Consider the following 16,074-nt stretch of genomic DNA (forward strand, 5'->3'; position numbering starts at 1 on the left):
AGAAATTTTCTACTGTCATGATAGTATTTAAAGTAGTTGGTGATCTTGAGACATCCCAGCAGGGAAATTTTTCAGTAGTAATATACACCATTTCTACATCGTGGTTTCCTTGCTGTTCTATTTAAGCTGCATCATTTTAGTCTGAAGGTGTTCTGGCTTAATGTCTGTTGCTGTAAAAAATCACTGTAACGAAAGCAATGTGGAAGGGAATGCTTATACTTCTGTGTCACAATTCTTCCGAGTGTGAAGTGAGGCAGGAACTTGAAGTAGTAAGAACAAAAGAACACTGTTTACTATCTCACTGACTTATTCTTTGCTGACTTTCTTATATATCTCAGGAATAATTCCCCAAGGATGTTTCCACCCACATTAGCTGAAAACTCCTATAGACAGTCCCTCATAGACGTGTAAATACACTAAATGCCACTCTAATCTAGACAATGCTTCTATCAAAGACTTTCTGTTGACTCTGGGCTGTGCTAAGGTAACAGTTAAAGCTAACTACGACACTGGGAGAAATGTAATTTAGTTAGATATTTATAATGCCTCATTTACACTCTGAACTACAGAAGACAGTTTGAAGATACTCAGTAGCTCCCTTTTCCTTTTTCTTTGGTTGTGGGAAATGTGGTACAGGTTCTGTCAAAGCAGCACATCTGAAGATGTCTTTGTAGTGGTTTGTGTGGTGGATATTACAGTGGAGATAAAATGCAAGAAAGACTTGATATCACACCCAAGCACAGACACATTTTCAAATTTGCCTTAATTTGTGGGTTGAAAGTAGTGCAGTTTAATATTGGTGATGATGATGGCCATTAGTCATTACCAAGCTGAGATTGCATTAAAATTATATATTATAAAATATAATTTTAGAGATGAGTGGAAAATTTCACAGGCACGTTTATTCACTTTATGTTGCTGAGCTACTTATGATGAAAATGTGTCCAGAAATTTTATTTCAATACAGAGTAATGCCACAAATTAACTACAGCTATATGATCATTCTTTTAGTATGAAGAAACAAAGTTTTTAGTCAAGAAACTTTGCTAGTACCTAATTATAAATAACTTAAAATTTAAATATCAGATGCTCAAATCTTATTTTTCTTCTGGTTAAAAGAATGTTTTATAATTTATTTTATTTTTTAAAAAGACAACAACCTATCTTTTTTATTTTACATACCAGTCTCAGTACCCACTCCCTCCCCTTCTTCCATCCCCTCACCTACCTCTCCACCCACTCCCATTTACTTCTCAGAGAGTATAAGGCACACTGCTTTGGGGAAGATCAAAGCCCCTCCCTACTATATCTAGGCTGAGCAAGGTATCCATCCAAAGAGAATGGGTTCCAAAAGAGTCAGTACAAGTAGTAGGGATAAAACCTAATGCCACTGCCAGTGAACCAGCAGTCTGCCCTAGTAATACAACCTACATTCAGTCAGTCAGTTTTGGACCTATGCTGTTTCCTTCCCTGTTCGGCTGTATTTGGTAAGCTTCATTAGCTCGGGTAAACTGTTTCAATTGGTATCCCCATCATGGTCTTGACCTTTTTGCTCATATTCTCACTACTCCCATTCTTCAACTGAACTTTTGGAGCTCAGTCCAGTGCTCTGGTGCAGGTCAATTCCTATCAATTGCTGGATGAAGAAGGTTGTATAGTGACATTTAAGGTATTTATCAATCTGACTACAGAGTGAGGCCAGTTCAGGCACCCTCTCCTCTATTACTTAGTGTCTTAGTTGAGGTCATCCTTGTGGATTCCTGGGAATTTCTCTAGTGCCAAGTTTCTTGCTAGCCCCATAATGGCTTCCTCAATCAAAATGTCTTTTTCCTTACTCTCATCAACTGCTCTTGCCTGGACTTTTGCATAAACTGGACACAGAGAACCCGCAGAGAGAGGACTACAGCCCCGCTGCTCTTATTACAACAGAATGGCGCCCAGACGTGATGGACTAAATCCTCTTAAAAACCCGAGAAGGCTTAAAAATAAGGGAGAGTTTAACACAGATTTTTGCTGTTTCAGGTGCTGTAGAGAGATTTCCTGATTCAGCAACAGCAGCAGGAAAAACGCTGTGTCAATTTAAAGCGCAGCTTCTTGGGGCTGTGCTGCCAGCGTAAACTCTGGCTTTAAAGCATTCCAGTGGCTTTTACAGGACTGGATGTTTGTGTTCCCACTTGGGATAGGAAGGAGAGTGTTCTGCAACATGCTGATGGCTCAGTGCTTCCCGCCTGCACCTGGGCAGAAGGCCGAATCAGGCTTAGGCAGGCAGGAGAGCATGGAATACAGAGACGTGTTTTCAGACTGCGCAGTTCTCTGTGTGTCAGATTTGGACGTAACTTGAATGAAAAGAATTTCTGTGCTGCACGCTCAGTCTCAGAATTAAAGTGCTGAGTGCCGATTTTACCTGGCGGCCCCAGAGCTAGCACAAAATGGTATGTCCTCCATTTTGAAATTTTCCTGACTCAGCAGCAGGAAAAATCCTGTGTTGTTTTATTTATTTATTTTTTTTTTTTTTTGGTTTTTCGAGACAGGGTTTCTCTGTGGTTTTGGAGCCTGTCCTGGAACTAGCTCTTGCAGACCAGGCTGGTCTCGAACTCACAGAGATCCGCCTGCCTCTGCCTCCCGAGTGCTGGGATTAAAGGCGTGCGCCACCACCGCCCAGCTTCCTGTGTTGTTTTAAAATGTCGGCTTTCTGGGCTGTCCTGCCAGGGCAAACTCTGACTGTTTGAGGCAGAAGGGCCAACTACAGAGAGAGGACTTGTGTGTTGTCTCTGGACATAATGCTGCAACTTACTTGCTGGCAGGAACCTTGAAATGCCATAGAGTTGTGGCAGTAAACATGGCTACAGCCAGTACCTCAGTCATGAGGCTGGAAAGATAAGGAATGGAATGGATCTAGCTGGCAAAGCCACGGCTTTAATCCTACTGATATTGCTTGGTAAATTAAAGACCCATGTGGTCAGAAAAAGAGAGATATACAGTAAAGAGAGATTCAAAGATAAAGAAAATTTCTAAATGGTTTACAGTGTGTTAAAATATATGCAGACTAAAAGTTGAAGTTCTTAAAGTAAAAAACAAAAAAAAAAGGAAGAGAGTTATTGTGTGTGGTAGTACACACCTTTAATCCCAACACTTGGAAGGCAGAGGGAGATTGACCTCTGTGACTTCAAGGTGTGGTAGCACACGCCTTTAATCCCAGTGCCTAGAAGGCAGGGACAAACAGATCTCTGTGAGTTTAAGAACAGCCTGGTCTACAGAGTTATTCCAGGTCAAAGATATACAGAGAATATAAAATAGAAGTAAAAAGAAATGAAATAGAGATTAAAATAAAGCCACACGATGATGGAAAATACACAGAGACTTTTGATACTGTATGCTATTATGCTCTCTTCGAATTGTTTGAATGTTGAGGAAAAAGCAAAAGCTACTAAAAGATATTTGTATATAAATGCTGCTGAACTAATCCAACATAGATATTTTGAAAATGCCTTGACTTTGAAATTTGGATCTAAGGACACGATGCTTTGGAAAGGAGTTTCTTATTTTGTTTTCACAGAGGATGAGACCCTGCTCATTTATTCTATTCCGATGTGGTATGATGGACCACGTCCTCCTGAAAGGTTGCGTGAACACCCTCAGAAAATTGCTTCACTCAACTGCCAACTGAGATGAAACTAGCACACAGGTTACACCATGAAAGACTTAATTAACAACGCCCCCATTCAGCAGGAAGCAGTTTGGAGAGAAATAACTGTGCCCATATTCCCAAAAATTGTTTATAAATGTTCTTTTACATTTAAAGGGGGATATGATATAGGTATGAATAATTTGCATTAGTATAGATTTTGCTTTATTGATAGAGATTTAAGGTCAATTTTGTTATATGTATATGTATTTCTAATATTGATTAAGGTATTGTGATTGTGTAGTTCACTTAAAAATGTAATGTATATAGGTTGTTAATAGATAATCATAATAGTCAAGTTTGTAGTCATGTTAGTTAAGATTTTCTAGATGTGCATAGATATATTTTAGATAGACATTCTTCATATTTTCAAAAATTATAGAATATGGCATTTTAAATGTTTTAATAACTTAGGACTTTTCATGACAATGAGACACTCTGCTCCTGGCAGCACCAATCTACTTCAAGAGGAAGATGGGCATCGAAGAGGATCCTTATGGAGTTTGATAGCCATTTGGGCAAGAAACTGCTCTTGCCTGGACTATTGCATAAACTGGACACAGAGAACCCGCAGAGAGAGGACTGCTGAACTTGCCGAAAGGTGAGATGATCTTTTGGGGTTCCTGAATCATGAAAGAGTCTGCGAGACATTCTGCAGGACACAACAGATAGTGACTGAACTGACATTGAAATGTTCTGCTTCATGGAAATGTCTCTGGATACCATGGGCCTGTAGGCCGAAGATGGATGCCCCAATGGTACAGAGAAACTTTGGATGACTGTCCAGGCAGCAAGATGTCTCTGTCATTTCTAGAGTTTGAAAGTTGCTTTTTTCTAGTTTGCTTAGGTAATATTGTATCTTTCTGGAGTCTTTGATGGAGTTAAGAATAGTTAGTTATAGTTATAGTTTTCCTTAGTTATGATAAAGATTATTGTAATTTTTACTTGATAACTGTTTTGTTATATGTAATTATGCTATGTTAAAGTTAAAGCCTTTCTTTGTTTTTTTTTTTAACAGAAAAAGGGGAAATGATGGAGGAAGGTCATTGGTTAAAAAAATAAAGAAACTGCTTGGCCCTCATAGGTTAGAACACAGGTAAGTGGAGAAAACAGAACAGAATGCTGGGAGGAGGAGGAAGTGAGCTCAGACTCGACAGCTCTCCTCTTGGGAGCAGAAGCCTCAGAAGAGACGCCATGCCCCGCTCCCGGGCAGACACATGCAATGAAGCTCCGACCCAGGATGGACATAGGCTAGAATCTTCCCAGTAAGACCGGTGCTCACAGATTATTAGAGATGGTTTGATACGGATATCAGAATTAGCCAGTAAGGGCTAGAGCTAAAGGACCAAGCAGTGTTTAAAAGAATACAGTTTCCGTGTAATTATTTCTGATAAAGCTAGCCATGCGGGCAGCTGGGTGGCGGGACACAGCCCCGCTGCTCTTATTACAACATACTATGAGGTTTGAATTACATGCTTTGGAGGCAAGACCACAGTATAGTTCATGTGGAACTAGCTAAACTCACACAATACTAATGAAACCATTAGCTGTTTCATTTAGGAACACTAACCATATACTTACAAAACTGTGGTATTAAGTACATTTTCCTCATCCACTCTTCTATTTTTAGCTAATTGTGCAAGAAGAGATAAATTATGCATAATTCGTGTTTTGCATATAAATTAGAAATTATTCCTTCTTCTTCCTGGAGTTACAAATATGTTTCTTCTACTTATGTGTCAATGCAGAGCTTCATCTTCATGACTCCTATACAAAGCATTGGAAAATTATATTTGCTGGCAGCATTCTTAAAAGTGATCAATCAACTTCCCCATGACAAAATTATAATTCAAAGGTGACTTTATAACTCTGGTGGCCTCAAAGGTCAGGTTGTTTCTTTTCTTCAGTTTAAGGAGTTGTTCTAGAGTCAATAAACTTTGGATCAGCATTTGAACCTTGTCTTCATTTTCTCCATCCACCTTAGCAGCTTAATAAGTCCCGGGTGCTAAACAAACTGAGATTACCAGCATTTGAGAGTAAGTGGTTTGAACGTGGAGGATGCTTTCTTACGTACAGGTGAATCTATTTTAATTTCTTGTCTCACATCATCCTGTTCAACAGCAGTTAAATAGTAAGCTTTGTCTTCATTCTTTTTTATTATGTTTTTAATTATTTAAAACAATTTTAACGTTAAATATATTTTGAGAATATTCTTCTCCTCTCCAGTTTCCTTCCTGGTCCTTACCATCTTCCTTACCCAACCAACTTTAAGCTCTTTCTTATAAAGTAAATAGAACCCCATATATCAACAAAACCTTCCAAACCAAAACAATAAAACATCACCCAAAAAGAAAAAAAAGCCAAATTTTACAAACTGTAACTGTAACCAAATAAAAGCACATACGCACAACACACACACACACACACACACACACACACACACACACACACACACCAAAAACCTGTGAAGTCATTATATATTGGTTAAACACCGCTGAACATGAAATGTGCCTGGGAGTGTGAGCTTATATTGTGGCTCAAAGTTTGGTCGTATTATGGGATTTCTGAGTGTGTGAACAAGAAGAACTGTCTATGACTTTTGTGATTTCTTTTAGCCAATTTTTCCTGTTGATTCGTCTTGTCCAATTTTAATGTGAAAAATTTTTGTTTCATTTTATTAGAAACTATTTTGTTGTATTTTAAAAAATAAATGAATGGATAAAATGATAACCAATAGGGAAAAAGTTAACAACTGAACTGTAATTAAGACCTGCCAGGAGAGGAAAAATCAATTCTCTTCAGAGGAGAGTTCTCTTCTTTCTAATATCATCACTTTTAACCTTTAAAATACTTTCTTAAACCTTATTACATTATTTCAATGGAAATAACCCTGCGATATCATGTAAGAATCTCAGAAAACACCACATGTTTAGAAACAAACCCAAACCTATTAAGGAAATATGGGTAGTGTTTGCCTTAAATACAAGCATGTTGCATATTAAGTTCTCACTAAACATTTCCTAGTCACAATAATGATGACAGAATATCTGGAAAGTAATTTCATAGTTCACAGTTCATTACATTTTTAGCAATGGAAATTTAAAAGTGTAATGGTACCGATGTCAAATACATGCCAATCAGAAAGAAAATCTAATATGTGATTTGGTGTATCTAGAAAGAATGACACAGTCTAAAATGAAGACTTTACCATACACACTTTATATATTTCTGTTTATAATAAAGAATAAAAGCAATATTATAAAAGTATTCAAGTTGTATGGCAGTGTACTCCACGATTAAAACTTTTCATCTTGGAGGAAACATCTGAAACATAGGATATAATGAGAAACTGAAACAGCAAGATGTTTGAGGAAAGGATTACACTTAGGATGTGCTCATGTGATTTGAAACCTCCATCCCCCAAGGAAGCTTCAGTAAAACAGAAAGCAAACAACTCGAAATAGCTTTGAGGAGTTCCTAAAACTGACTAGATATACTAGGTCCCTCCCTACCCAATAGTATATAAGCAGTAAAGACTGGTGAGGATCACTCTCAGAACAGAGAAGTTACAAAGAACATTCTGAGACTGGACTAGCAGCCTGAAAGAGGAAGAGGCCAGCAGAGCAAACCTGTAAGTAGTGGTCAACCCAAAGAACTGCCAGAAGAAACTAAAGAACAGCTAAACTGCCCAGAAGAGGCTGAGACCAAACTGAATCATCTGAAAAGGATGTTCTCTAATGTGTTGTTATATATTGGTCAGCTACTCCCAAACATGACACGTGGCCTGGAATCTGCGCTCATATTGTTGCTCACAGTTTGGTTTTTTTGAACTGCAGGTATCCACCTTTTGGGACCTGTCACCCCTGTTGGAGTGAGCTTTGGTGATTCATGATTCATCCTCTATACTTTGGTATGTTTTAAAATACAGGAGATATCAGGACAGACTCTAAGAGCTAAAAAAAAAAAAGGGGGAGTTTGCTGTGAGATATGTCTCTTATTAATGTCAGAAGCTGCACATATAAAGTCTCACCAAAATGACTGTCTAAAGATGGGGTAAACAAAGATGATACCATTACATATTGCAAAGCAGATGAGAAAAGGCTATAAGGCCTGAGTTCTACACAATGAGGACTCTAAGATAGACATGCATATAATTAATCTACATATGAAGTAGAAAAAGACAAGATATCCTAAGTAAATTAGGAGCATGGGGACTCTGGGAAAGGGATGAAGGGAAGGGAAGAGGCAGGGAAGAATGTAGAGATCAATAAAAATCAATAAAAAAAGAGCTACAAGTAACTATGGAATGTTGAGAGTGGGAGAAAAAATCTTACATGGAGAACAGCGTACCAATTAATTATTTAATAAAACAATTTTAATTTCTTAAAACATGCATAAAAATAACATAAAACAGATTGAGCAGATTATATTTAGGAATATGTGAGTATATACATTTACATATACACATATAATGGCAATGAATGAAATAAGAGGTTAATGAATTTGAAGAGAATAGGGAGTGTATGTGCTAGTGTTTGAAGGGAGGAAAGGAGGAGGGAGAAATGTAATTATATTTCAATCTCCCCAAATTAGAATAACAGTCAAAACAGATTCTTTCTAAACTTCATACTTTCCTAAATTTTGGATTCTTAGTAACTTAATTGTTGGTTAATTGTTAGTTATGTAGTTCAGTATATATATATATATATATATATATATATATATATATATATATATATATATTCTTATTATTGATGACAGATTCCCTTGAGATAAGATGACCAGAGGTAATATTTAGAACTTGAAAGCTCACATTACTTATTTCTTAACATTCTGAGAAACATATAATAGTTATTGAATGAATTCATCTCTATTTAATAAATGGATAATCCAAAATAACTGGATATAGTTTCCTTTGTTTTATGTGATGATATGACAAGAATTAGAATAGAAACTTACTTGGGAGCAATCTCCTCTGCAAACAACCTGTATGAGATTTAATATATGATTATGAAAAACTTGATTCATTTAAGCTGAGGAGAGCCATGATCTTATTAACAGAAATGTCCTCTTAAAACTCCAAGATTTAATTCATTTATTCTAATTATAATTAAAAATCATCAATTCCCCAGGTTCATGTTTATTATATATTTCATTTTATAATCCTAAAACCTATTTAATAAGCAAACCATTTTGTTGTATCATTTAAAATTCTAAAATTGGATATATACATAGTTGTTTGGTATTAAACCATGCTGACATTCTAAATACATAATTTTGTGTTAATATTCAACTTATTTTAATAATAGTTAATAAGACTCCAATCTTAAATCCAAAATAAACAGGAGAAAGAAACAAACCCAAGCATTTTATTTCAACTCTTCTTTGTGTTTCATTATAATCTAATTATACAACCAGTAATTAATCACTTCTAGTTAACAATGAGGGCATTGTAATTCTGGAAAATAATGCATTCCACTAAAATGGTTGGATAATAACCAACAGAACTTAGCACAAACATTAGGATAATAGAGAAGAGACTATGAAAATAAGTTGTGTTTTCTCAAATGCTAAGACCAAGAAATTTAATATGAATATGCAAATTAGCTAATGTGATTCCGTGCATACACACTAGCAAGGATCAAAATTTATTAAATAAATTTTAGTTGAGTTTGTACTGGAATGATCTCAAAATTTGTATTTTCCCACTGTGGATTATCGATTATATTATGTGGGTTATTAATTTCATTTTAATAATTAATAATTTCATTTTAGAAATGTGTTGGTTAATAGTTTACTATAAGCTAAAAGAAAATAAGACTCTACATAAAATTAGACACATTATGCTTGAAAATTAATATGCAACAAGTCAAAGCACAAGTTTTATATAATTTATGTTTCATAGCTAATCAAAGTGATATAGTTTTACTTACCATCTGTCTATCACATTTTAGAAACAGCCAAGAAATATAAAAGAACAAACCTTGGAATCTTACCCCAATAAATCATTTTTCCCTCTGTTATCTTGCACATACTTTATGTCCTTCAAATTTGGAAGAGATATCCCTGATGATTTGTTTGAATAAAGTAGGATAATTTGTAGGCTGAATGACAAAATATTGCCAGATATTAAATTAGATAGATAAGATACAAATAATAGCTGGTTGATAGATATAGATACACAGATAGATGATGTATAGAAAAATGAAGCTGTTTTATTCATCCACCTTTTTTATGACTATACCCAGTACACATTTTCTTGTATAGCATACTTAACAGATAATGAGTTCTTGTAGATTTTATGATAAACTGAGACATCATTTATTTTAAAATTACTTCAATTTGTTATGAGCAAGGATGACTCCTAAGTTTCTTTATGTCCTGAAATACATAATATCAGTTAAATTTTCAAAAGTATATAAGCAATTCTATAATTTCATTTAAAAATAAAATTTCCTAGACACTGTGTAAAATTAATTACAAAATATTCTCAATTCACTGATTCATTTGATGTAAAAAACTTAAAATACAGCTTTATTTTAAATTTTAAAAAGATATATTCACTATTTGTGTGTGTGTGTGTGTGTGTGTATTTACATTTGTGCACCACATGTACATATTATCCACAGAGACCAGATCCCATGGAACTATAGTAACACGTAGTTGACAGTCAGATATTTGTTCTTGGAACATGTACAAGAGAAACTAAAGCATTTAACATCTAAGCAGTCCTTCTAATCGTATTTATTTTTTAACCTCGAGAAAGATTGATACCAGGGAGTAAGAAATGACAAAATAATTGGAAGAGTAATAAGAGTGAATGTTAAAGTTGGTGCTTTATGATGCTATCAATTACTGAAAAATTACATTTCAAATTTGAAAAGCAATTTTAATAAATATATATTGACTGAAATAGCTATAAGTAACATCAAATATATATATAAAATATGTATATATTATAAATGAAAATTCCAGGGTACCACACTGATGCAAAATTCATTTTTTGTAGTAGAATTGTCAAGTAATCCAAATTAAGTGAATTATTACATACCTTAAAGTTTGCTAACAGATATTGAGTGATGTCTCTCACTTCTTCAAAACTTTCCCTTAAACAAAATGTCCATCCTTAAAAAGTTTGAAATAACTCATTAGTTCATAGGAAAAAGATTACAGAAAGCACCTCCAATTCTGATAACTTTATTTTTAAATACTATGTCTCCTAAAGAATTTATTTATTTATACATTAATTACCTGTGGTGGCTTGAAAAATACAAATAGTCCCCATAGGTTCTAATATTTGAATTCTGATTTGCCAGGGAGTGGTACTATTTGGAAGGATTAAAGGGATTAGGAGGTGTCTCTTTGTTCAAGAATGTGTGTCACTAGGAGTGTGCTCTGAGTTTTCAAAAGCCCCATGCCATGCTGAGCCTATGTCTGTCTGTCTGTCTGTCTGTCTCTGTCTCTGTCTCTGTCTCTGTCTCTCTCTCTCTCTCTCTCTCTCTCTCTCTCTCTCTCTCTCTCTCTCTCTGTGGGTCAGTATGAAGCTCTTAGCTACTGCTCCAGTACCTGTCTGCATGCCACCATGCTTGCTGCCATGACGATAATGAACTAAACTTCTAATACTCTAACCAAGCCTCCAATTAATGCCTCTTTATAAGAATGGTCTTGATCATGTTAATCCTTCCACACAGTAGAACAGTGATGAAGATATAACCCATAGCAAAATATTATCTAACACAAATTTTTGGGACAAATAAACTGTGTGTAAACATGTGCATGTAAAAATATGGATCCAAATTCATGACATTGCCTTAAATGTAGTGATGACATGTGAACACTGCATGGTCTGATATATTTAGAATATTCAGACAAGGAATGGCACAACTCCTCTGGTGTTGATTCTAACTATTCCTGCCAAGCAGCAGTTCCTCTCTTCTTTGAAGATATGGTACCTTTACAAAAATAGTTCTGATTTAAACTCATGAATTCTGGGTATATTTAATCTTATATTTCCATTGTGTAACATTTATGAAACTTCCATTTGTGAACTACCACCCTCAAAAATATTCACTGCTTCTTTTGGAAAAATGGATAAAGAATATTTTAATTTTCTCTCACCCAAATAATAAACTGACAAATGTAATTTTGTAAAAGTAAAATATAAGGTAACATTTAAATTGAGATCTGAAATTCTGGGGAAGTATTAGGCAACAAATCAAGGTTTTGAAGATACACAAAGCAGAAAATAATCCTTTTTTCATACTTTCTCTTAATATTTATACTTTACTATTCTTTTACAGAGTCACTGAAGTCAAGCCGATGCCATTCATATCGACAGACAATCCTTTGATATTGTATTACTAAAGGTTCTCTAGAACTGATAGAATAAAAACATGTATGCACAAATGTATGTATGTACACATATAAAAGGGGGAATTATTCGAGTTGCTTAAAGACGGTGATCCACTGAGTTCAACAATGATTGTTTACTGATGCAAAGGCTAAGAATCCAGTAGTCATTTAGTCCACGTGACTGGATATTCCAGCTGCTCTTCAGTATACATTGTAACCCCAAGGAAGGAGGTGCTAATGCCAGCGAAGGAATGTCTCAGCTCAAGAATAAATAAACTTGCCGGTGAGAGGAAGCTCAAGGAGGGAAAATTTCAAAAGTTTCCTTCTTTCATGTCTTTTTATAGAGAGAACCACCAAAGAGAGGACCCAGATTTAGTGTGTCACATGGTCCAGATTTAGGGCAGGTTTCCTTGCCTCCAATAATCCAATCAAGAAAAATTCCCCAAAAGTAATTACACATGCAAGACTTTTAATATGTTCCAGATATAGTTAAACTGACAACCAGGATTAGCCATTACAAATATACCCCTTGACAGCTTGATACACAAAGTATTTCTTTTGTCATGATAAATTTCAATGAAAGCAATAACTAGTTCATAATAATACCTAACATGATAAAAATATATTGTTTACAACCACAAATGTAGTATACATTTAACCAGGCTGCAATTATTCCTAACATGATAAAATTATCCCACATACAACTGCGATACATTATATATTTTGGAACTGATTGCAATGTCCTGTAAGAGACATTCTTTTAGTATCTTTTAACTTACATATGATAAAAATTGATATTATTTTAACTGATTTTATATTACATGGTAATGAAATAAAAGCATGAAACCTCAAATATCTGTACAAATACATCTAAACAAAATAGGACAGAAAATGTTGCCAGGTTTTTGGCTATCACTGTGATAGAACTGACCACATTGTTTTTGAGAGAACTATGGAAGTATTTGGGACATAGCCTCAAAAAGTCACTGAGTTTTGGAAACTCAGTAGGCTAGCCTGTCAGAGCTTGGAAAATAAAGCCAAGGGCAGTATAGATGATGGAAACTTGGCTTGTGATGTTCAGAAGGGAGTTTGAAGACTTCCCTGAAGCCAATTGCTATCAAACTCAGAATCTGCAGTTCTGGTCAATGGGAGCTGAAGAATTCAGCCAGATTAACAAGAGACCAGCATCACCAAAGTGAGCCTTTTGGTTACCTGGAACCATTGATGCTCATTAAGTGGAGCTGAGAAATCATTACTGGTCAAGAGGAGATAGCATTTTTGATACAGATTCTTCTAGGAAGCGTTCGTCAGGTTCAGCATGCTAAAGACATGGTCTAGAGGCTTCAAGGTTCCACCTTCTGCTTGCAGCTGAATTTGGTCATATAAGAAGGGGTCTCCAGATTATTCTTGATTTGAAGGCATTAGGTGACCATGTAATGCAGCTGCAGCTTGGCACAATGAATAGACAAGAGCAGCCATTATTAAAGCCATAGCCTCAGTAACACATGAAAATCAAGGATCAACGAGGTCATGAATAGAAGTTCAGGTTTAGCACCATGAAGAAAGCCAAGGTAACGTTATTATGAAAGTATAACCCAACTGCATCAGGTAACCCCAGCATTTGGGAAACAACAGTTTCTCAATGAGTGGCTACCAAAGAAAATAGCAGCCATGGAGTGGAGCCAGTGTGACCCTATAAGACATGCTATATATTTTGTGGAAGAACTCAGACAATGGTGAATGAACCACTTAGGTCTATCATAGAGATTTACACTATAGGACATTGGTTTTGCTTTAATCTAATTACGATTGTGTCCTGGTGATTTCCCTTTGGAATAAGAAGATATTTAATTAATTTTTTTTTTTTTTACTTTATGGGAGCCCTTACTTGATAGACTTTGAAAACTTTGAGGAGTATTTGGATTTTTAGAAATTGTGAACATTTTAAAGAGATTTTGGATTTTTAAGTATCTGAACTTTTAAGGTTTGTGGGATTTTTAAAAGTTGAAGTGTGAAATTGTGATGTTGATATTAATGTGTGATCCTGGTGAATAACAAGACAAAAAGGAGAAAAAGAATGAAATCTTTGCTTGTCATGTTGACAAGAGGTAAATTGTACAGGTTAGCTATTATCTCAACAAAAGCTGGAATCATCTAAAATGAGGGAGCCTCACGAGAAAGTCTGTTCATATTATCTGGCCATAGTCAGCTCTGTAGGTCACTTTATTAATTACTGGTTGATATGGGCCTAGTTCACTGTTAATGGTACTACTTCTGGACTTGTCCTTCGTTCTGTAAGAAAACAGGGTAAGCAAACCACGAGGAGCAACTTGTAAGGCAGCACTGCTCTGTGGCTTTTTCATCAGGCCCTGTGCCCAGATTCTTGCCATGTCTGAGTTCCTGCCTTGTCTCCCCTCAATGAACTGTGAAGCAGGACTCGTGTTTTCTCTTTGTTGTTGGGGTTTCTTTCCATAGTCAGAGGATCCTATTGTTTCTGGGTTTGTAACAAAATGTTCCCTCATAGCAGCAGTGTGTGTTGGAACAATTTCTTCATCCCACATCAACCAAAAAGCAGAAGGAGAAAGTGGGAGTGGCCATGACCCTAATGTCCCCCTCAAAAAATGTCTGTAATAACTGAACATTCTGCCATTGGGCACCAGTTTCTAAATATTCTGCTACCTCTCAATTATACCACAAACTGGAAAACATGCCTTTAATTAACACTTCAGATACAATTAGAGTAGTTAAATTTTACAGAAAAAAAATTATCTCAGAAAATATCCCTTGAGTTTATTGATCAATGCGAAGCAAAACAGATCTTAACATTGAGAATGTGGCCATTGAGTCTTAGTACCTCCTCCTGTGCCACATTTAATGGTTATGCTTCCACTAGTACTAGGACTTTTCAATTTCATCCTCAATATCATTTTTACTGTCTCCAGTATCCAACTTTATACTCAGACTTTCCCTGTCCTCCTCCAGAATATCCCCTCATAGTAGATTTGACATCTTTTCCATGCTTTTTCTTTAAGCTACCAGACTTAGTCTGGATATCACAACCAATGTACCAGCCCACATTGCCTTCTCTGCCTTCACTGCAAAACAAAACAAAACAAAACAAAACAAAACTGTAGTACTATAGTTCTTTTCCTTTCTTGTCTGTTGGAGAAAGAATCTTCCCTCCTATTTGACTACGTACTGCCTACCTACCTGCCAAACCACAGGATTCTCCCATTTCCCACATTATATCTAACTTTTTCCTCAGGTCTATCTACCTCCACAGTGCCAAATTGGAGCAGTAAGCACATGGTGTATACCAACACCAAAGAAACTCCCTCTGCTCACTGACTTTATTCTAACTACACCATTCCCAACCTCTAGAACAAATCCCCCTTCAACATAGTCTAGCTGCAACAAACTCAGAACAAACAAAGAGCACATGCCCAGACCTCATTGAAGGAATACTAGCAGAATGAAAGATTAAATCAATATCTTCTCTCCAAATTCACCAGTCCTGTAGAAACTTTTCAAAGGGGAAGGGAAAGGGTGGGAACATGGATTGGTATTTTAAAAAAAAACATAATAATAAAAAAAACACAAACAAAAAACCAAGGAAAATACCAAACCTTCTGTTTATAGACATAGATGAGAGAGAAGAATCCCAAGCAATGCCATAGACCAGATTTTCAGCAAGATCACAGAAGAAAACTTACCCAAACTAAGGAAACATATACCATCTAAATACAAGAAGCATGCAAACAAGACCAGAAAAGAAATTCGCATGACATATTACAGTTAAAACACTAAGTATGCTTAACAAGAAAAGTGTATTGAAATTTTCAAGAGAAAAAAATGTAAGTCACATAAAAAGGAAAACCCATCAGAAAAACAGCTGAGTTCTCAATATAACATTTAAAGCCTGAAGAACCTGGCATGGCATGTCTTAAAAGAATGTGAGAGCCAACTTAAATTAATATACTCAGTAATATTATCTGCTATGATTGGAGGTCCAAAAAAAGTTTCCATAACAGAAACAG

The sequence above is a fragment of the Microtus pennsylvanicus genome, chromosome 8, assembly GCF_037038515.1.
Source record: "Microtus pennsylvanicus isolate mMicPen1 chromosome 8, mMicPen1.hap1, whole genome shotgun sequence".
NCBI classification, from domain to species: domain Eukaryota; kingdom Metazoa; phylum Chordata; class Mammalia; order Rodentia; family Cricetidae; genus Microtus; species Microtus pennsylvanicus.